The following is a 24,085-nucleotide window of genomic DNA, read 5'->3' as shown; positions in this document are numbered from 1 at the left end:
AGGTATCCTCAAAATGAAGCATTGCTTATAGGAGTACCTTCATAATATGACATCATACACATACAGGGACACAAGGAGCGCCTGTGGTTCTACCATTGTACAGAAGCTCTATATACTGCCATACAGGCTCCGTACACACTGCTCGCTTGTGAACCTGAACCTTATGGCTACTTGCACTTGTGTTTTTTTAAGGTTTATCTTTTACCGATTCCTCCCAAAATCCTCCTCAAACACTACATTAAAAATTTTTGAAAAATCCTTGTTGAGGCTTTATTCACACATCAGTGTTTTTTATAAGTATTTCATCAGTATTTGTAAGCCAAAACCAGCAGTGTCTCCAAAACACAGAACAGGTGTCAATTTTTCAGTTATAGTTTTTCTCTGTAAGTTCTCTCCTGGTTTTGACATACAAACACTGATGCAAAAATATTGTTGTGTGAATAAGCCCTAAAGGCAACCTGTCAGTAGGATCAAGCCGTCTGTATGGTCATGTACTGTAAGTCACAAAAAGCTGAATAAAATGACACCTTGATATCTGTGATGCGATGTCTTATTCCAGAGAAATCAATATTTTTCTTATATGTAAATGAGCTGTTAAGATCTATGGGCAGGACATAGATCTCCCTGAGAATCTGCCTCCAGAGCTTGTGATGAATAAAAGGGCCTGTTACCAATGTGAGACATGTAACACAGTAAAGTAGAACTGAACTTTCTCTCCTTACAAACACATTTGCTGTAGCTCTCTCAGCTTTGCTGTATTGTAACTGTCTGCCTGTGAGATGGAAGCTGAGAGGAACCTGCAGATGTGTCAGGTATAATCACACATAGCTCTGCAGTGAGATCAGGAGAGCAGAGAGCGGCCATCACATGTCACACTGGAAACTCCCCCTTCATGTGAAATAATCTCTGGAGGCAGATTCTAATGCAGATCAGTGTCCGGCCCATAGATCTGAGCAGATCATTTACATATAAGAAAAACATTTGGTGTAAAAGATTTGATCGCAGAAATCAAGGTATCATGTTATTCAGCTTCCTATGACCTGCATGCTCATATAGACAGATTAGAAGGGTTCATTCCACTGACAGATTCCGTTTAATTATTTGTATGGGAAATCTACTTTATTAGATTAAGGTTTTTTTTTAGCTTTTGTTCAGAAGAGGTTTTCAAAAACACCTGGTGGGAATAAGAAAATACATGTTACGTCTTAGGCTATGTGTACATGGAGTCTTTTTGCAGCATTTTCTGAGCAAAATCTGAGCCGAAATCTCCATGTTTTTGAGGAGTTTTACGTTGGAGACGTTTCTGCTCCAAAACCACCTTGGAAAATTCTGTATGCACATAGACTTAGAAGCTGACCCCAAAGTAAACCTTTCCAAACTCAGCCCTGTCAAGTCAAAAGAACATTTCCAGAAAAAACTCTTTGGCCATGTGCACACAGAGTCTTTCTGCAGAGTTGCAGAATGTTCAAAAAACATAATATTCATTTTTAATGTAAAACTGACTTGCTGTTCACATGTTCAGGCTTTTGTACGTCTTTTAACCACTTCCAGTTTATAAAAATGCCAAGAGGTTAAAATAAGTGATATGTTCATTTTTCTGCTATTTTATGCTCAGAAGTTGTTCTGTATCTTACAATACAAGTTAATGAGAAAGCTCAAAAGAAACCTGGAAGACGACCGTACCTTTTTTGGAGCGTTTTGCTATAGATTTTGCTCAAAAAAATGCCAGCCGTTTGTTAATTATTTAATGAAGTGGAAAAAAAAAAATAAACAAACAACGACAGTAAAAAAAGACCTCACAAAAAGCATGTTAAAAGACTCCAAAAACCCACCAGTAACCAAAACACACAGGAAACAACCAAAAAAAGACACAAACGTCACTTCAGGAAAAAAAAACCTACAGAGTTTACTGAAGTGTCTTCTGCTTGAAAAACTTGTTTGCCTGAGATTAAAGGACGTTATGTGCACATAGCCAGTTTCCACTCTTCATTGAAAAACTCTTTGAAAAGTCAACAAAATATATTCATAACCACTAAAGGAAACAAAAAAAATCTCCAAGAACTCTTTAAAAAAGGAGCGGTTTCCACTTGAAAGATTTGTTTGTTTTTTTTCATTTTTGAACACTTCTAAAAACCTATGTGAACATAGCCTGAGCCTTAGTCTCATGAATGACAATTTCTGCATGGGAAGAATATGCATGAGCCATATCCAAATACCATTAACTAAGCTAATATTACTAAAATCTCTGATTGTAAGACAACGTTGGCACTTAAACACTAAAACTGAAAAAGATTAATTTTAATTTCTTCTACAAAATCCTAAATATATTAGCAGTAAAAAAAGACCATTAACACCTCTTTTAATCCTGTAACTTATTGTGTGCCAAGATTGATGCTATCGATATTAATGGTGGAAAATGACGGATAAAGCGGTGATTTAAACTAATGGTTCATTTTAATTTAACTCTTGTCTCTGGTATCAAATAGATATCAGAGATCAATCAGACCTGTCATAAAAGGATCATGGGAATATATTTTAGTCACTTATAATTTGTAGTCACTTAAAGGGGTATTTACTCATTCTTAGTAGCAGTATCTCCAATGATTCCTGAATCCAATCGTGGCGCTACTATCGACAGGTGATTGTCACCTTCGTTTCTATAAACATCTTTTTGGTTAAATATTTATAGGAAAAAAACTACATACCACTCCTTTCAACCTTACCCTTGAACAAGCAACATGGCGAAACGCTCTTAAAAATTTCCACTTTTTATTGACATAATACAGGGTTGGCATATCTTTGATTGCAGTCAGACAACAGTACTCAGCCGGGGTTGAAGGTGACTTGTGGCAGCGCTGTCCCAGATGCTAGGTGTGTGATACAGCCAGTCTCTGACAGTAATACCAGTACCCAAAGCAAGCTGTGATTGCTGCTTAACTATTTAAATGCCTCTGTCAAGCAGCGACATTTAAATAAACTGGTTGCAGGTGCACGGGATCGAAGGATGCCAATGGGTTGTCACGCCATCTAGTGGCCTGCTGAAGGCCTCCATCTTACTGCAGTATAAGTGATTGCATGATTGCAGGTTCATTTCCACTAAGATAACTGAGAAACAAATAACTAAAAAATAAAATGAAATATAACTAAATATATGTTTGATTCACATCCAACTCTTATTTTCTCAGTCACCTGTCACATGAAAAAACTTTATTAATCTGCAGGTATGGGGTTAGTCTGCAGGTTAATAGTGTTCTGAACCTGTCCGGCGTCTGCCCTGAGAGCCCCGCTGCCAGGAGTAAATGAATTTTATTCCCCCTGGCAGTATTCAGTTTTCAGTCATAGGGGCGGCGCCAGCGTGGGTTCAGTCACCGCTCAGTGTATACAGATCGGCGTCTGTAACTGCGCCCTGACACTGCCTGACAGCCGGACCTAATGCTGAGCTGCTCTCAGCTAGTGCCGGGAGTGTGGCTACAGCCGCTGCTCCTTATACACAGCTCGGTGACTGAACCTTTGCCTGCGCCTCTCCTGTGATTGAAACCTGAACGCAACCGGGAAGAATAAAGTTTATTTCATCGTAACAGCGGATGGGGTCTAAGTGCTGGCACCGGGCAGGTTCAGAACGCTATTAACCTGCAGACTAACCCCATATCTGCAGGTTAATAGTGTTTTTTCACATGACTCTGCAGTAAAATGTTTGGCATCATTCAAAACTACAAAGAAAGTTATGACTCTTGGAAAAAGAGATAGGAAAAGCTAAAATGCAAAGATGAAAACTGTCCTCGGCGGTAGGACATCTCTTTATACCCTTTTCATCTCTGGAGGTCACAGATTTCATTAAATGCTGTGTAAGTATAATATTTGGAGCAGAAGCTAAGCAGAAACCCTCTAGGGCATGTGCACATGACATCCAGAAAAAGTGCAGCAATGTAAAAGCCACATTGCTGAGCACATGTTCAGTCTTTGGCTACTTCTTTTAACTTCTTCAAGCTTCGGAGACTGAAGGTGAAGTGGTTAAAAGAAGTAGCATGTTCATTCCTCACTATTTATAGGTTAAATTATGGAAAAAGACACTGGTGGCACAGAGCCTAAGGGTATGTTCACACTGAGCTTTTTATAGGAGTTTTTGGAGCGGAAACTCTTTAAAATCCTCCTCAAAAACAGCTTTAAAATCTCTTGGAAAACACATTCAATTCCTATCTATCAGAAATCCACTTTGCTATTCATATAAGGCTATGTGTACACGACATCTTTTTCAGGCAGAATCAACATAAAATGAACATAATGCCCAGCAATGTAAAAATTACATTGCTGTGTACATGTGCCCTCTTATAACAAATAGGGGAAGGGAAAAACAGAGAGAAGGTGTGCAATTCAAGATATTTTAATCAAGTGATAATACATAATTTTCACAGCATGTTTCTGGAACCAGAAAGGTAGATACAAAAAGAGGTCAATGCATGTTACATACAATCATACGCTTAATGATATACTGTCCTTTTATGGTTTCATTTTTCACAATCTCTGTGGTTTGTAGACAGATATGGTCATTTGTGATCATTCTAATACATAATTGATATGGATTAACATTATACTATTTTGTTTACTACCATAATCTGTGGTCTAATGATTGTATATCATTCAGTGTATGATTGTATGTAACATGCATTTGTGGCACCCCAGGGGTCTTGTTACCACAGTAATAGAAATATTACGTCTGAGAGCAAGTGGGAGGTTTCTCTGGTCAGGAGCCCTAAGCATGCAACACCGCCCGCCCAGACCTGGGAGGGGAGGAATCTGCCCTTATAAACTGGGTCTGGGGCGGGATGAGGTCAGTCAGAGCCTGGAGAGGGAAAGCAAGAACTAGGAGCTCTGTAGGAGCAGGAGCGAGTGCCAGGGGCTGGAAGCCAGATAGCTCGCCCTGGCTGAAGACACTAAGACCGGACACGGAGTCCGAGGCTGTGGGGACATCCAGGTCCAGCAGCAGAATCCAACCGGCAGGGGATTCCAGGTCCTCTGGCCATAGAAGCCCGGAGGCACGGTCACAAGCATGGGACCAGCACCGCCATCGTGGAGCGGAGGCTAACAGAAGGCCCCAAGTCACCGGCCATAAGGGTGAGCACCACACGGTACACTCAGGGACGTGGGCTACTTCTACCCGCATACAGCAAGGTAGCCAGGAAAGAGTGCAGATAGTGGGGGAGGCCTACAACTCCACCTGGCCAGGGGAGATCCTGCTTGCTCACAGACTGACCAGGCCTCTACTGCTAACCAGCACTCCCGGGAGGGTCTGCTTTATAACACCAGTAAAGACCCTGAACTGCACTGCACAGATTCTGAGTTGCTGCTGCTGCGCTCGTGCACCATCACTCCCATCATCCACACCAACTGCCCTGAGGCTATACTTCTCCCGTGGGGAGTCATCCCATTCTTAGCTGAACACACAACACCAGCCTCAGCGGTCTGCCTTGCGGAGACTACAACCCCCAGCGATCCGGCTCCGGGTATTCCCCGCACACACGTGCACGCACAACACAGGCCCAGGGGGCGAGTCAACTTTGGCGTAGTCGGCAGGATTCAAACCAACCCGCCACCCATGGGTATTGCGTGCCTGAAAAAGACTTTTTGCACTTACCTGAGAGAAGCTTCCCGCCATCCGCAGCCATTTCCCGCCATCTGCAGCCGTCTTCTCGCTATCTGCAGCCGTCTTCCCGCCATCTTCAGTTGGTTCCCGCCATCCGGAGTCAGTTCCCGCCATAGGACGCCGCGCGGGAAGAAGAGGGGCGTGGACGCCGAAAGCGCGCGAGATCCGAAGCTCCGCCCCACGCACTGACGCTGCGCAAGGTCCTGGAAGGGAGAGAGAGCGACGCTGACGTCACAGGAGCGCGACGCAAGGTCCTCAACCCCGACGATCGACTGCGGAGCCGCGGCCTACGGAAGAGGATCATCGCAAGGTAGCTAGTACTGCTAACCAGTACACCGGGAGGGTCTGCTTTATAACACCAGTAAAGACCCTGAACTGCACTGCACAGATTCTGAGTTGTTCCTGCTGCGCTCGTGCACCATCACTCCTATCATCCACACCAACTGCCCTGAGGCTATACTTCTCCCATGGGGAGTCATCCCATTCTTAGCTGCACACACAACACCGGCCTCAGCGGTCTGCCTTGCAGCGGCGGTCCCCACTGACCGCAATCCACGGGTGGCGTAGTCGGACCATCATCATACCAATAACCCTGCCACTGATTTGACCACCCTGGGCACGGACCGGGTCATCGCCACAGAGACTACAACCCCCAGCGATCCGGCTCCGGGTATTCCCCGCACACACGTGCACGCACAACACAGGCCCAGGGGGCGAGTCACATTGACCTCTTTTTGTATCTACCTTTCTGGTTGCAGAAACATGCTGTGAAAATTATATATTATCACTTGATTAAAATATCTTGAATTGCACACCTTCTCTCCGTTTTTCACTTCCCCTATTTGTTATCCAGTTCTGGAGTTTTATATGTGCATGGTGACTATATGTCCCCTAGACACATTTTATGGATTGTATGGAAATCTTATATCTAATGTGCCCTCTTATGTCACTTCTTTTAAACATTTCAGGGTTCAGAAACCCTGAAGCTGTTAAAATAAATTACATATTCATTATTTTGGCAGCGTCCGCTCTATGCTAAGAGTGCAGAACAAAAGTCACTGGCAGCAGAACCACCACAAAAATTATGGCAAAACTGGTGGCAAAGCCACTGCAGGGAAATGACCACTGGCGTTTTCCTGAAGCGGCTGCTTCTTGATAACATCATCTAAAAGACAGTGCACATAGGCTGAGGAAGTTTTTTTCATCTCTTTTTTTTCTGAAGAGGTATTGAAAAACTCCTGGAGGGATTAAAGAATATGCATGTCACTTTCTTGAAAAATCTCCTGAACAAGACTTCTCCGAACTAGGCACTATCCAATCAAAAGGTTGCAAAAAAAAACTCTGCAAGATAAAACTCTTCCAAAACTCTTAAAATCCTCTTCAAAACAGCTTCAAGAAAATAAATCTCCTGCAAAACCTCCCCAAAACTATGTGCATCTTTTAGACTCCAGCGCAGCAGACAAGTTTTCCTAGGTAAAGCCGTCAGTCATTTTTTCCTCTTTTCCTTTTCACTCTGTACTGTGAAATATAAAGAACAGGTGGCTTCAAAGTGTGACCTGCCTGAAGAATGATCATATCACTTCTTTTAATCGCCTTAGGGTCTCAACGATACCGCTCTTCATAGTACTTTGCTGCCTGGGGCTTTCTTAATGAACATATTAAGATATGCTAGTGCATCACTCTCCTCCCTGGTTGTTGGAGTGCTCCATGACTTTGGCAGTGCGACTTGATCAGAGAAGACAGGCGAGATGTTGGGAAAAATTGTCCCTCAGGCAGAGTTCATCCATACCCTCTGCCAGTCCTAAGACTGAGGGAGAACCCATGCAGCTTGGTAGAGTTGGTATCTCTCGATAGATGAGGTAGCAAAGATGGCATTGGCAACAGTGTCTTTTATGCGGTTCCTCGCGCCATCTGGTTCGTGAATGTCCACGTCTGGAGCCGGCGGGAAACGTCCGCGCCTAACTGGGTTCAGGGATCCCTAGTTAGGCGCTCAGGTACCCCTAGCACAGAAATTAATTTTGCCTATTGCTATCACATTTAGCGGTAAGAGTGTGGAGGGTTATGCTTTTGTTGATTCCTCTTATCCTCTTGGATGATTCTATAACATTTAGTGTTGAGCGAGCACTAAAATGCTTGGGTGCTCGAAGCTCGGGCCGAGCTCACCGTGATACTCGGGTGCTCGACCCGAGCAACGAGACCAATGTTAGTCTATGGGAGACCCGAGCATTTTTGCGGCGGCACCCCCGGCAGTCTGTAGAAAGCCTAAAAAGTGCCCAAAACGATAATGACAGTGCTCAAATGACATGGGGACAGCATGGGGATCGCCCCAGGAAGCATTTCTGACCCCCAGGTCACTGCTGTCAACAACGTGGTCTGAGGTATTAAGCCACTTTTACGGGCTCACAATCAAACATACAAAAACAAAACTGAAACTGTTTTCCTGTGAAATATGTTAAGGAACATCCTTTCCAGGGTAAAGACTTGTGTATAAGGTAAAATAAATAACCAAAAACAAAAATACTCCTCCACACCTTGGGCTATGTTCACAAGTAGCATTTTTTATGCATTTTTGCACTTTTGTATTGCTTTCAACCGTGACAAATGCATTCACTGGGAAATGTCATTTTAACATTTTACAACCTTATCTGGCAATGTGCTGTGTGACACATGCATACAGTGCTGAAAAGACATGGGAACAGCATGGGGAAGACCCCTGGAAGCATCTCTGACACCCAGGTCACTGCCTAAAAGTGTGCCCATCAGAAGTGATCCTTGCCGCATCAGAAGATGCAGACTTGCAACTATCCCCATGCAAGTCCTTGTCCCAGGGCAGTGTTCAATTGTACCTCCCCCATTCCTTGCAATGCAAGCGCAAGTATGCAGCCTGCTATCCACCCACCCCCGGCTGCAATACCATACTGCTTGCTTGCACTTGAAATTGTGCCTTTTAGGCATGTGGAGGCGGAATCTGGCCACCACGTCATGGCTGCGTCTGCGGCCTGGTATCCATACTCAGCCCCCAGCCGCCCGGCGGCCGGGTGACCACGCTTGGTCCCCAGCCGCCAGGGGGCGGCCGGGTGTCCATACTCGGTCCCCAGCCGCCACGCGGCCGGGTGCCCTCAAGGGTCAGCTTGTCAGTATTGTCAGTTGACAGGCGAGTGCGCTTATCAGTTATAATTCCCCCAGCGGCACTTAAAACACGCTCCGATAACACGCTAGCGGCAGGGCAGGCCAGGACCTCCAAGGCGTACAGAGCGAGTTCATTCCAAGTGTCCAGCTTGGATACCCAATAATTAAAAGGCACAGAGGAATCACAGAGGACGCTGGTACGGTCGGCAAGGTATTCCCTCACCATCTTTTGAAACTTTCCACTCCTTGTGAGAGTACCCCGCGCCTCAGGGCCTGTAAGCTGGTCGGGTCTCAGAAAACTGTCCCAGAACGTTGACAGTGCTCCCCTGCCTCTGCTGGATTGGAGATGCGTCTCTCTCGCCTGTACGCCTTGGTTGGGCAGTGAACTGTGACCTCTGCTGCTAGCGTGTTCAGATGGGAATTTTTTTAACAGTTCTGCAGCAAGGGCCTTCTGGTACTGCCCCATTTTTGTAGACCTCTCCACCTCAGGAATAAGAGAGTGAAAGTTCTCCTTGTAGCGGGGGTCTAAAAGTGTCACCAACCAGTAATGACTGTCACCCAACATTTTGACAACGCGAGGGTCACGGTTAAGGCAGTGTAACATAAAGTCAGCCATGCGTGCCAGACTGGTAACGGGCAAGACTTCCGTGTCCTCACCAAGATGACGACTGACCATGCTCTCCTCCTCCTCCTCCTCTCCCCTGTCCTCAGGCCACCCACGCTGAACCGACGGTATGACAGTTGTACAGGTACTACCGTCTACAGCGCATGATACGAGCTCCTGTTCTTCCTCCTCCTCATCCTCTCCCTCATTGTCCCCCAATGCAAGTTGGGATGAGATGAGGCTGGGCTGTGTGTAATCGCCCACTACGGCTTCTTGATCCATCTCATCATACTCTGGCTGCAATGCCTCCTCTTTAATTAAGACAGACAAGTGGGATGCTGACGCTAATGATGGCGTCATCGCCACTCACCATCTTGGTGGACTCCTCAAAGTTTGTCAGGATGGTACATATGTCAGACATCCAGGTCTTATGTGTGGAGTCTGACCTGAATATCGACGGCCTTGTTGCAGCTGGTACTCCACAACTGCTCTCTTCTGCTCACAAATCCTTTGCAACATGTGGATGGTAGAGTTCCAACATGTGGGGACATCACACACCAGTCGGTGTGCCGGAAGCTGCAAACGCTGCTGCAACACAGCAAGGGCGGCGGAAGCTGTAGCCGACTTGCGAAAATGAGCTGACAGGTGGCGTACTTTGACGGGCAGATCTGGCTACTCGGGGTACGATTTAAGAAACCGCTGAACCACGAGGTTAAGCACATGAGCCAGGCATGGTACGTGTGTGATCTCGCCTAGCCTCAGAGCCGCCACCAGGTTACGGCCATTGTCACACACGACCATGCCTGGATGTAGGTTCAGCAGTCTCAGCCACAGATCTGCCTGCTCTTTCACAGCTGTCCACAACTCACAAGCAGTGTGAGGTTTATCACCTAAGCTTATGAGTTTCAGCACAGCCTGTTGCCGCTTGGCTGAGGCAGTACTGCAGTGCTTTCAGCTTGTAACTGATGTGGTGATATCTGAGATTGAGGCTGAACATGAGGAGGAGGAGGAGGATGATGCGCAGGAGCTGTACACTGTGGGGGCAACTCTGACTGACATAGTGCCCGCAATCCTCAGTGTAGGGAGGATGTGTTCCGTCCCAAGGTTCGACTGGGTCCCGGCTTCCACTATGTTTACCCAGTGTGCCGTCAGGGAGATGTACCGTCCCTGGCCACAAGCACTTGTCCACGTGTCCGTTGTCAGGTGGACTCTCCCAGTAACTGCGTTGTTGAGGGCACGGCAGATATTTTGGGACACGTGCTTGTGTAGTGCGGGGATGGCACACCGGGCAAAATAGTGTCGGCTGGGGACCGAGTACCGAGGGACTGCCACCGCCATAAGGTTGCGGAAGGATTCTGTCTCCACCAGCCTAAAAGGCAGCATTTCCAACGCAAGCAGTCGTGAAATGTGCGAATTTAGGACTGTGGCCTATGGGGCGTTGGCTGCGAATTTGCGCTTTCGTTCAAAGGTCTGGGATATGGACAATTGAACGCTGCAGTGGGACATGGACGTGGACGTTGATGCTGTTTCTTGAGAAACTGCCATAACAAGCGAAGACTGAGAGGAGGGGGCATCTTTGCATGCAGTAAGGACAGGGGATTGCCTTGCACGTACAACAGGCGGTTCTCTTACACGCACAACAGCGGAAGAAGCAGTGGTGACACCCGCTGACACTGGTCGTGGACCCTGGGGTTCACCCCACTAAGTCGGGAGCTTTGCTGACATGTGCCTGATCATGCTGGTGGTGGTCAGGCTGGTAGTTTTGTCACCCCTGCTGATGCTGGCCTGGCAGGTGGTACCAATGGCCTTTTTGGGGTTATCAGCAGAGTCTTTAAAAAAATTCCAGACTCTGGAAGACCTACCGATTTTACTGGCAACGTCCCTCGTGTTGGTGTTATGGGGACCGGTTGCCCGCCTTCTGTCTGCGGCCACCACACTGCTTCTTCCTGCCTGTTGGGGTACTCTGCCTCCCTCCCCCTGTGTGCAGCTGGCCTCGCTCTGCAGGTCCTCCAGCCACGTTGGGTCAGTTACTAGATCATCCACCACCTCCTCCTCTTCCACTTCTGCACCACGGTTCTCCTCCTCATATCGTGGCAATTGTGTCTCGTCATCGTCCACCTCTTGTGACAAATTGCCAGCGTCGCATTCCTGTGGCCGTGGCTCTTCAAATATTTGGCCATCGCTACATGGGATCTCCTCTTCCACCACTTCAAGCGGAGTAGGCGAGGGGCCCAAATATGGAAATGGACCAGTGAACAGCTCTTCAGAGTGTCCAACTGTGGGATCAGTTGCTGTCTGACGACACTCGGCATGGTAGGAGGAAGGAGCATCAGGGTGAGGAGGAGTATGCAGTCGAGACTCACGGCTACTAACACTTGACCGTGTGGAAGACAGACCGGAGGTGGTGGTGCCCAGGTGACTGGAAGTATTATCTGCTATCCAATTAATAACTTGTTCACACTGATCAGTTCGCAATAGTGGTGCTGTTGTGTGCTTCCCTAGTAATTCAGTCAAGAACTGGGAGCGAGAAGATGTGGCTGTTGGTTGTGGCACATTTTCACCTTGGCCACGGCCCAGTCCTCTGCACACACCATCACCAGAACGTCCAGTTCCACGTCCCTTACCACGCGCCTTGCCCATTGTAAATTAAGTAAAATAGCTTACACTCGCACTATCAATGGCAAAAGGGTAATAAAAAGGAGATTTGAAACGTGGAAGAGGAAAACCACAATTCTAGTTCTCTGGCCTACACCAGAATCTTTTAAACAGATATATTTGTGTCTGAACAGTCAGCGAGACACTCAAACTGTTCTTTTTTACGTAAAAAAGGCAAAAAGGTGGATTACACCCAGATTTGAACCGTGTAAGAGGGAAACCACAGTTCTATTTCTCTGGCCTACACCAGAATCTTTTAAAGAGATATATTTGTGTCTGAACAGTGAGCGAGACACTGAAACTGTTTTTTTTATGCAAAATGGTGGAAAACACCCAGATTTGAACCGTGGAAGAGGAAAACCACAGTTCTAGTTCTCTGGCCTACACCAGAATCTTTTAAACAGACATATTTGTGTCTGAACAGTCAGCGAGACACTCAAACTGTTTTTTTTTATGCAAAAAGGTGGATTACACCCAGATTTGAACCATGGAAGAGGAAAACCAGAGTTCTAGTTCTCTGGCCTACACCAGAATCTTTTAAACAGATATATTTGTGTCTGAACAGTGAGCGAGACACTGAAACTGTTTTTTTTTCATGCAAAAACGTGGATTACACCCAGATTTGAACCGTGGAAGAGGAAAACCACAGTTCTAGTTCTCTGGCCTACACCAGAATCTATTAAACAGATATATTTGTGTCTGAACAGTCAGCGAGATACTGAAACTGTTTTTTTTTTATGCAAAAAGGTGGATTACACCCAGATTTGAACCGTGTAAGAGGAAAACCACAGTTCTATTTCTCTGGCCTACACCAGAATCTTTTAAACAGATATATTTGTGTCTGAACAGTCAGCGAGACACTGAAACTGTTTTTTTTTATGCAAAAATGTGGATTACACCCAGATTTGAATTGTGCAAGAGGAAAACCACAGTTCTAGTTCTCTGGCCTACACCAGAATCTTTTAAACAGATATATTTGTGTCTGAACAGTCAGCGAGACACTGAAACGTTTTTTTTTTAATGCAAAAATGTGGATTACACCCAGATTTGAATCGTGCAAGCAGAAAACCACAGTTCTAGTTCTCTGGCCTACACCAGAATCTTTTAAACAGATATATTTGTGTCTGAACATTCAGCAAGACACTCAAACTGTTTTTTTTCATGTAAAAAATGCAAAAAGGTGAATTACACCCAAATTTGAACCGTGCAAGAGGAAAACCACAGTTCTAGTTCTCTGGCCTACACCAGAATCTTTTAAACAGATATATTTGTGTCTGAACAGTCAGCAAGACACTCAAACTGTTCTTTTTTATGTAAAAAATGCAAAAAGGTGAATTACACCAAGATTTGAACCGTGGAAGAGGAAAACCACAGTTCTAGTTCTCTGGCCTGCACCAGAATCTTTTAAACAGATATATTTGTGTCTGAACAGTCAGCGAGACACTCAAACTGTTTTTTTTTATGCAAAAATGTGGATTACACCCAGATTTGAATCGTGGAAGAGGGAAAACCACAGTTCTAGTTCTCTGGCTACACCGGAATCTTTTAAACAGATATTTTTGTGTCTGAACAGTCAGCGAGACACTGAAACTGTTTTTTTTATGCAAAAAGGTGGAAAACACCCAGATTTGAACCGTGGAAGAGGAAAACCACAGTTCTAGTTCTCTGGCCTACACCAGAATCTTTTAAACAGATATATTTGTGTCTGAACAGTCAGAAAGACACTCAAACTGTTTTTTTTATGTAAAAAAGGCAAAAAGGTGGATTACACCCAGATTTGAACGGTGTAAGAGGAAAACCACAGTTCTAGTTCTCTGGCCTACACCAGAATCTTTTAAACAGATATATTTGTGTCTGAACAGTCAGCGAGACACTGAAACTGTTTCTTTTTATGCATAAAGGTGGATTACACCCAGATTTGAACCGTGGAGGAGGAAAACCACAGTTCTAGTTCTCTGGCCTACACCAGAATCTTTTAAACAGATATATTTGTGTCTGAACAGTCATCAAGACACTCAAACTGTTTTTTTTTTATGTAAAAAAGACAAAAAGGTGGATTACACCCAGATTTGAATCGTGTAAGAGGAAAACCACAGTTCTAGTTCTCTGGCCTACACCAGAATCTTTTAAACAGATATATTTGTGTCTGAACAGTCAGCGAGACACTCAAACTGTTTTTTTTTATGCAAAAATGTGGAAAACACCCAGATTTGAACCGTGGAAAAGGAAAACCACAGTTCTATTTCTCTGGCCTACACCAGAATCTTTTAAACAGATATATTTGTGTCTGAACAGTCAGCAAGACACTCAAACTGTTTTTTTTATGTAAAAAAAGCAAAAAGGTGGAAAACACCCAGATTTGAACCGTGTAAGAGGAAAACCACAGTTCTAGTTCTCTGGCCTACACCAGAATCTTTTAAACAGATATATTTGTGTCTGAACCGTTAGCGAGACACTGAAACTGTTTTTTTTATGCAAAAAGGTGGATTACACCCAGATTTGAACCGTGGAAGAGGAAAACCACAGTTCTAGTTCTCTGGCCTACACCAGAATCTTTTAAACAGATATATTTGTGTCTGAATAGTCAGCGAGACACTCAAACTGTTTTTTTTTATGCAAAAAGGTGGAAAACATCCAGATTTGAACCGTGGAAGAGGAAAACCACAGTTCTAGTTCTCTGGCCTACACCAGAATCTTTTAAACAGATATATTTGTGTCTGAACAGTCAGCAAGACACTCAAACTGTTTTTTTTATGTAAAAATGGCAAAAAGGTGGATTACACCCAGATTTGAACCGTGTAAGAGGAAAACCACAGTTCTAGTTCTCTGGCCTACACCAGAATCTTTTAAACAGATATATTTGTGTCTGAACAGTCAGCGAGACACTCAAACTGTTTTTTTTATGCAAAAAGGTGGAAAACACCCAGATTTGAACCGTGGAAGAGGAAAACCACAGTTCTAGTTCTCTGGCCTACACCAGAATCTTTTAAACAGATATATTTGTGTCTGAACAGTCAGCGAGACACTCAAACTGTTTTTTTTATGCAAAAAGGTGGATTACACTCAGATTTGAACCGTGGAAGAGGAAAACCACAGTTCTAGTTCTCTGGCTACACCAGACTCTTTTAAACAGATATATTTGTGTCTGAACACTCACAGACACACTCAATTTTTTTTTTCGGGGGGGGGGGGGGGATACCAAAAGGTTAATAAGACAGGTATTTGTACAGTCTGACTAAAGGAAAAAAAAAAGAGGATTTAGATGAAAAAAAAGGATTTTTCCTGGCCCCTGAGACCTGGGGCTAAGTGTAGCAATTTGAAAAGCAGCACACAGGACTGTAATGCAGTGTTTGTTGGTATAACCACTGCATCTCCTATACAGCCTGCCTGCCTGCCTGATATCTGGGATGGATATTAGTCCTGAGAAGGACTGTTTGTTTGATTTTGCAGTCTCTCCCTAGCTCAGCAGCACTCTCCCTACACTGTCTGATCCGGAGCGACTGTGTCCAAGATGGCGGCGCCCTGTCTTAAATACTCGAGGTGATGCTGTGCGGCCAGCCATTCACTGTAATGCCCACTACCAACATGGCTGCGGCATTAGAGTGACTGGCTGGCAATCCCTGCATGTTCATTGGCTCTGTAAAGAGTGCCAAACATACAGGGCGGAAACCCGAGCTCCCGCCCGAGTAACCCGGAAATGCTCGGTGCTCGCCGAACATCCCGAGTAGTGAGATGCTCGGGCGAGTACCGAGCAGTGTCGAGCATGCTCGCTCAACACTAATAACATTATGTTCTCTTGATAATTCTCCCCTTGCCCAGACTATTGGGCATCGCACCGCCGAACCAGTATCTATCACCACTGGTTGTCTGCATAAGGAAGAGACATGATTTTTTATTTTGCAGGATCTTCTGTCTGCTGTGGAGTTAGGTCTCCCTTGACCTCGCACTCATAACCCTATCATTGACTGGCAAAAGGGGGATATTGTTAAGTGGTCCTCCAACTGCCAATCCCTGTATATAATCAAGTCTCCTAAGGAAGTAGGTTCCATCTCCCAGATCCCGTGGTATGTGGCATGGTTCCCACAGGTGTTCTCCGAAGAGGCCTCCCAGAAGTTACCTCCACATAGAACTTATGACTGTTCCATCCAGCTCATTGAGGGGGGTTACCAAAGGGTAGAATTTTTAACCTATCAGAACCTGAGAGGCAAGCCGTGAGGGAATATATTCTGGAAAATGTGAAAAATGGGTTTATCCGCCCTTCTAAATCCCCAGTTGAAACAGGGTTCTTTTTTGTGGCCAAAAGGTATGGCAGTTTATTTATTTATTTATTTTACTCACTTATATGGCGCCATTAATTCCACAGCGCTTTACAGACATTATCATAGTTTGAGACCGTGTATTGACTATCATGAGCTCAGTCGCATAACTGTGAATTATCAGTACCCTCTAGCACTCATCCCTGATCTCTTTAACCAACTGGTGGGGGCAAGTTGGTTTACTAAGCTGGATCTCCGGGGGCCTTATAATCTGGTTTGCATCAAGGAGGGGGATGAGTGGGAAATGGCCTTCAATACCCCCAAGGGTCATTACGAGTATTGTGTCATGCCCTTTGGGCTCTGTAACGCTCCAGCTGTGTTTTAGACCCTTGTAAATGATATTTTCCTTGATCTTTTGGGTATTTGTGTCTTTGTTTTCATCGATGATATCCTCATCTTCTCCAAAGACCTGGCTGCACATAGGGACCATGTTCACACAGTCCTGAGAAGATTGGAGGATCATTTTCTTTATGTCAAAGAAAAATATGTTTTCAAAGTGCAGGAGTTGGGGTTCCTGGGACTCATTCTGTCCCCCATGGGGTTTTGGATGGACTCTGAGAAGGCGAGGGTGGTGTTGGAGTGGGCACAACCGGTTAACCTCAAGGGATTACAGCGTTTTTTGGGGTTTGCCAATTATTGCCAGAGGTTTATTAAGGGTTTATTCAAGGTGGTGAAACCCCTCACCGATTTTACCCATAGGGGGGCAGACATGTCTAGTTGGGGACTGGAGGCCATTAAGGCCTTTAATACACTTAAGAAAGCATTTTCCTCCACTCCAGTTTTGGTCTAGCCTGATGTCAATAAGCCTTTTGTGGTGGAAGTGGATGCCTCTGAGGTAGGGGTGGGAGTGGTGCTATCCCAGGGTTCCACCACTCTAACGCATTTGAGGCCTTGTGGATTTTTTTTCTCGGAAATTCTCTCCTCCAAAGCTCAATTATGACATCGCCAATCGTGTACTTCTTGCCATAAAGTTAGCTCTGAAAGAGTGGAGGCATCTCCTTGAGGGAGCTAAGCACCCATGCACGGTGCTTACTGACCATAAGTATCTGTTTTTTTAGAGAATGATAAGAGACTGAACTCGAGACAAGCCCGATGGGCCTTGTTTTTTACCAGATTCAATTTTTTGATCTCTTACCTCCCTGGGACCAAGAAAGTTCGGGCAGATGCTCTCTCTCAGAGTTTTTGTCCTAGTGAGTCTAAAATTATGGAATCTGATTTTATTCTTCCAAAGGTCATTGTAGTCTCTTCTGACAATTTAGCTTGGGGGGTGGTTGAGGCTCAGGGGATGGCTCCGTCCAGCACACCTCATGATAAATTATTCATTCCAGTGCAGTTACGGTTGGGCTTACTCAAAGAGTGTCATGACTCAGTCACAGCGGGCCACCCGGGCATTGAAAGGACTTGTCACCTGTTGAGCAAAAAGTATTGGTGGCCGTCCTTGGGTAAGGATGTGAAGCTTATGTTAAGGCATGCGAGATCTTTGCCAGGAACAAGGTGCCTCGCGTTGCCCCAGCAGGGAAACTTCTCCCTTTGACCATTCCTGTACGTTCTTGGTCCCACATATCCATGGACTTCATTACGAATCTCGCTGACTCCAAGGGTATGACTACGGTGTGGGCTATTGTGGACCGATTTTCTAACAACACTATTTGGTTCCTTTGGCTCAGTTGACCAGTGCGCAGGACTTGGTAGATTTAATCCTTGTTCCGGTGGTAGGATTACATGGGGTTCCTATGAATATTGTCCAGGATTATGGGTCCCAGTTTATCTCCAGATTCTGGAGGGTTTTCTGTAAACGCCTTGGGTCATAACTCTCATTTTCATCTGCATACCTTCCTCAAACTAATGGGCAAATGGAGCAAACCAACCAGTGTCTTGACTCCTATCTGAGATGTTTTTGCTCCCATACTCAGCATGATTGGGGATCATACTTAGCCTTGGCAGATTTTGCCCTAAACAATAGACACCACGAGGGCTTGGGAATGTCTCCCTTCCTCTGTAATCTAGGATTCCATCCTAAGTCTGCTTGTTTTAAATAGAGGGGATGATGTACTTCCGGCGGTCTCTGCTACTATCCCCACCTCCGAAGAGTTTGAGGGGAAGCCCATATCCATCTCAACAAAGCAGAGGAGAGCATGAAGAGGCAGGCTGATAACATTTTCAGCAAGTTTGAAAACTCAGAGTGGGAGACAGAGTTTGGGTGTCTAATAAGAATCTCAAGATGAAGGAACCATCAGCTAAACTCAAACCCAGGTTTATAGGACCATTTCCCCCATTATCAAGGTTGTCAATAAGGTGGCTTTTCAGGTAGGTCTGCCTTCCTCTATGCGGGTTCCCAATGTTTTTCACAAGACATTATTAAAGAAGGTGGCTATCCCGCTTGTGACCCATGATCCTCCTACTCCTATTCTGGTAGATAATACTGAGGAATTTGAGATAGAAAGTATTGTGGACTCTTTTAGAGTTCGGAACTCCATTCAGTATTTGATTTATTGGAAGGGGTATGGTCCGAAGGTGAGGTCATGGGTCTCGAGAGGTAATATAGATGCCAATCGTTTCATCGCTGAGTTCCATAAAAGATTTCTGGATAAGGTGGGTGGTGAGAGCCTGGAGGTCTCTCCTAGGGAGGGGTTGCTGTTAGGAATCGTGCCTCTGTACTCCCACTTGAAAATGGAGCAGGTCCGATGCTACGCTACTCCGGTCGCAGGCTCCGCCATTGTCCTGAACCTGGAGGTGGAGCTACTATGTGTGCACGGAGACTGTCCCAATCTTTTGGAACATCGCGTTCTGATGTTGTAGGATGTGTGAAGACACGGGACGCTGTGTCTCTCACTGATTTCTCCACTTGCCAGGCAACGGAGAACCCTGCTGTGTCTGACATTATGCAATGGTGGGATGCTGTCCATTTTGCTGTTCAAACTAGCATGGAGTGGCTGTCTGGGGATGTATTCAACACCTGATCATTAGGCGGGCTATTTAATCATGCTTCCTGCTCAGTCCTTTGTTGTTTATTGCAGTTCCTATGTGCTGTGGTGGTGAGTGGTGCTAGCATTAGTGTTGCTGTCTTTCAGGGGTTTTCTAATTTTTTCTTTTGGTTTCACTTTCTAGGGTTCTTGCAGAGGTACTCACCTGGTTCTTGTCTAGGCACCAGCCACGTCACCAGACGCAATAGCTGTCCGGGGACAGTGGGCCTGGGAAGAGCTCTGCCAAATTCCCCCTTCCATTTACTGGGAGCTGGGTGAAGAGTATTCCCGGCCCCAGGGGCGGACACAGACTGTAGTGGGCCCCTGGGCAAGAAATTTTTGGGGGCCCGCCCTGCCCTTCATAGGGCAACAAAGTTATGTAAACATAACCCCCCCATGTGCATCTCTCACCCCCCATGTGCAGCTCTCATCCCCCCCATGTGCAGCTCTCAACCCCCACGTGCATCTCTCATCTCCCCATGAGCATCTCATCCCCCCGTGCATATCTCATCCCCCCCGTGCATCTCTCATCCCCCCCATGTGCAGCTCTCATCCCCCCCATGCGCAGCTCTCATCCCCCCGTGCATCTCATCCCCCCCGTGCATCTCATCTCCCCCGTGCATCTCACCCCCCCGTGCATCTCATACCCCCATGTGCATCTCATCCCCCCCGTGCATCTCTCATCCCCCCGTGCATCTCTGATTCCCCCCACTCCTAGTTAATTAATTGTATTTAAAAAAATAAAACTTGTTATACTTACCCCCATGCGATCCCTGCAGAATCCTAGCGCTCGTCCACGTCGCTGCCACCAGGTTCTCCAGACTTCCAGCCATGTGACGGCGCCGTCACATGACCGGAAGTCAGGGGAATCATGAAGGTGCTGCCGCAACAGCGCTGCACTGCTAAACAGAAGAAAGCAGCGCTGAGATGTCCCGGGGCATAGCGCTCAGCATGGGGCCGGCGGCCCAGGGCCCGCGGCCCAGGGCCGGCTCCAGGTTTTTGTGGGTCCCGGGCAAAAGAGTCTCAGTGGGCCCCTTTAACACATACCACGATTCATGATGCACTGATACCGAAGAGATATATATAGTATATATATGTGTGTCACCCTGGCCTGGATGCCACAAATATAATAAAGCTGTGTCTGAGAGCGAGGGGGAGGTTCTCTAGTCAGGGGAACATTAGCATGCAATACCTCCTGTCTCAGGCCAGTAGGGGGAGCAGGCTGCCCCTATAAAAGCTGGAACTGGGGGCAGGGTTGGAGAGAACTGGATGACCTGTCTCTGGATTGAGAGGTGTTGTTAGAACTCTCCTGTTAGGTTTTTTTTAGTTTGCTGGTCACATGACCATTTTTGCCTATTTAATCCGGCTCCGCCCTCCTGGCCTTGCTGGACTTCATTGTATTTACTACTCTTGAGCTAGCTTTGTGCTCTGTTGCCGTTCTCTGTTAGTTTTGCTAGGTCTTCTGACCTCTATGCTTTTTGTTGTGTGTTTGTCTTTGACTGCTACAATTTCTGCTAGGAGGTGTCCAACTTATTCCAGTCCCTAGTTCTTGTAGGGATCCCTCCCTCACTTCTATAGGTCTTCGTACAGACTAGCCGAGGACTTTAGCGGGTCTGATCGCAGGATCAGGTTCCCCATTACATCGTAGGGATCTAGTTTAGTTCTATTGTAGGGACAGATCTCCTGTCTTTCCTTAGTACCTGTAGCAGATCATAACAGTAAGTCCAGCCCTAAAAGAAAAAAAAAAATTTTCTCTAAGGAAAGACCTCCAGTTTTCCATCATGGTTTCGGTTCAAGATTTGGCTCAACGCTTGCAGGGACTCTCTCTGGAGGTGGCCAAGCTCCAACAACACGTGAGTAGCTGTTCTGGAGCACATTTTGTGTAACCAAAGGTACGTCTGCCTGATTTATTTTTTGGCGAACAACAAGATTTTTTTTCTTTTAAAAATGCTTGTTTATTGTATTTTCGTTTGAGACCCGGATCCTCTGGTGATGAATCACAGCGCATAGGGTTCATAATGTCACTTTTGCGCAAAGATCCTCAGGGATGGGCCTTCTCTCTCCAACCTAGTGATCCGTGCTTTAGATCAGTGGATAGTTTTTTTTCTGCTTTGGGTTTGTTGTATGATGATCCTGATCGTGTCTCATCTGCTGAGTCTGAATTGAGACGTTTGAGGCAGGGATCAGGTAATGTGGAAAAATATTGTTCTCACTTCCGTCGGTGGTCTGCCCAGGTGGGGTGGAACGATTCAGCTTTGAAAAGCTTGTTTCTTGCAGGGCTAGGTGAAAGGGTTAAGGATTTACTGATTGCTTATCCCACACCTGGAAACTTGCAGGAGGCAATGCAATTAGCTATACGGGTGGACAGGAGACTGCGTGCAAGGGTTAATGAGAGCAAATCCTCTGCTATGTCAGCTCCGAGTCCTGAGAGGGTCTGTGCTGACAATGGAGAGCCGATGGAGATTGGGGCGATGGTACCCCGCTCTCAGGAAAAAGACCGCAGGCTTTCTGAAGGCTTGTGCTTCTATTGCGGAAATTCTGGTCATTTTATTAAGAACTGTGTGCTTCGTATGAAGAAAGAAAAAAAAATGGTCAGTCATGCACGTATTGCCTGTTTAAATTCTAAGGGAGTATTCCTATCTGCTACTACCGCTGCTCAGGATGAATTAATTGAATTTCGGGTATTTGTGGATTGTGGTTCTACTCTGAATGTGATTGATGGGGGATTCTTGGAAAAACTTAGATTAGAACCTAAAACTTTGTCATCCCCTATTGCTGTGGTTTCTGTTGATGGCTCTCCCTTGAAGAGTGTTACTCATAAGGTCTGTGAATTTCCCCTCACTATTAATGGTATTCATCAAGAGAATTTGGATTTGGTGGTATTGGATAATTTGCCTTCTCCAGTAATATTGGGGTTACCCTGGTTAAAATTGCACAATCCTGTACTGGATTGGTCTACCATTGAAATTAAGTCCTGGAGCCCTAAGTGTTATGACAAGTGTTGTAACGGACGTATTGCTGCGGTGGAAAAAGGGGAATTACCTGTACCTATTCAGGATTTTTGGAGAGTTTTTTCTGAGGAGGAGTCACAAATTTTGCCTCCCCATAGAGACTATGATTGTACCATTGAATTTGTCCCTGGAGCGACTCTTCCTAAAAGTCGTTTATTTAATCTTACTATTCCTGAGAGAAAGGCTTTGGAGGAATACATACAGACAAGCTTGGCCGCCGGTCACATTAGGCCTTCCAAGTCTCCTGTGGCTGTTGGATTTTTTTTTGTAAAAAAAAAAGATGGCGGTTTACATCCTTGTCTGGACTTTCGTGAGATTAATAAAATTACTGTACGCAATCCTTACCCACTGCCATTGATTCCTGATTTATTTAACCAGTTAGTGGGGGCCAAGTGGTTCTCTAAAATTGATCTCCGGGGGGCATACAATTTGTTGCGCATGAAGGAGGGTGATGAATGGAAGACTGCTTTTAACACTCCTGTGGGTCATTTTGAGAATCTGGTGATGCCTTTTGGTCTTACCAATGCTCCAGCATTTTTTCAGAATCTTATTAATGACATCCTTAGACCTTTAATCGGCAAAAATGTGGTTGTGTATTTGGATGACATTCTGATTTATTCGCCTGATCTGGAGTCTCATTGGCGGAGCGTACGTGAGGTATTACAGTTATTAATGGACAATTCGCTTTTTGCTAAGCTGGAGAAATGTGAGTTCGCTGTACAGAGAATTAGTTTTTTGGGCTACATTATCTCCAGTGAAGGTTTTGAGATGGACCCGATTAAAGTCCAAGCTGTGCAGGAATGGCCTAGGCCTATTGGTTTGAAATCGATACAGAGGTTTTTGGGTTTCGCCAATTATTACAGAAAATTCATAAAAAAAATTTCTATTATTGTCAAACCGCTGACCGATCTCACCAGGAAAGGTGCTAATGCGGTTCAGTGGACTTCTGAGGCCATTGAAGCTTTTGTGTTTCTAAAGGAGAGGTTCACCTCTGCTCCCATCCTTATGCAGCCTGATGTGACTAAGCCGTTTTTGGTTGAGGTTGATGCTTCTTCGGTGTGGGTCGGTGCGGTGTTGTCTCAGGAAAACAAGGATGGAGTACATCCCTGTGCCTTTTTTTCAAAAAAATTTTCTGAGACTGAACTTAAATACGATATTGGTAATCGGGAATTGCTGGCGATTAAACTCGCATTTGAACACTGGCGTCACCTCTTGGAGGGTGCTGAATTTCCCATTCAGGTTTTCACTGATCATAAAAATCTGATCTATCTTGATGCTGCCAAGCGCTTGAATGCCCGTCAGGCTAGGTGGGCACTTTTTTTCTCGCGGTTTAATTTTTCCGTTACTTACATCCCGGGTACCAAGAATGTTAAAGCGGATGCTTTGTCTCGCAGCTTTTTTCCCATGGTCGGTGTTGAGGAGGAAGAGGAGAGCATTTTACAAGAAGGTGTTGTGATTGCTGCTTTGGACTCCGTTTTGGAGGATGAGATTCTTAAAGCTCAGGAGAATGCCCCATCTAACACTCCCCATGGGAGGTTGTTTGTGCCTAGGACCTTTAGGAGAGATTTGTTTGTTGAGTGTCATGAGTCTCGGTTGGCAGGTCATCCAGGAATTTCTGAGACCAAGAGACTTGTGGGTCGCAGTTTTTGGTGGCCAGGATGGCAGAAGGAAGTCATTAAGTGGGTGCGCCAATGTACTGTGTGTGCTAGATCCAAGTCTTCGCATGCTCCTGCTGCGGGGTTGCTTTGCCCTCTGGAGGTTCCTAG

General features: G+C 45.6%; 1 protein-coding gene across 4 annotated transcripts in view; it reads right to left on the bottom strand.

Annotated features, from left to right (window-relative positions):
* Positions 1-24,085, bottom strand: part of SLC35G2 (solute carrier family 35 member G2) — a 67,050-nt gene that overhangs the window by 12,522 nt on the left and 30,443 nt on the right. The gene's annotated exons all lie outside the window — the stretch shown is intronic.

This window comes from Phyllobates terribilis, unplaced genomic scaffold (assembly GCF_046119375.1).
Source record: "Phyllobates terribilis strain yellow unplaced genomic scaffold, ASM4611937v1 Scaffold_3__8_contigs__length_932513732, whole genome shotgun sequence".
Classification (NCBI taxonomy): Eukaryota; Metazoa; Chordata; class Amphibia; order Anura; family Dendrobatidae; genus Phyllobates; species Phyllobates terribilis.
The sequence above is the reverse complement of the archived record's forward strand: the minus strand, read 5'-3'. Positions and strand labels throughout refer to the sequence as shown.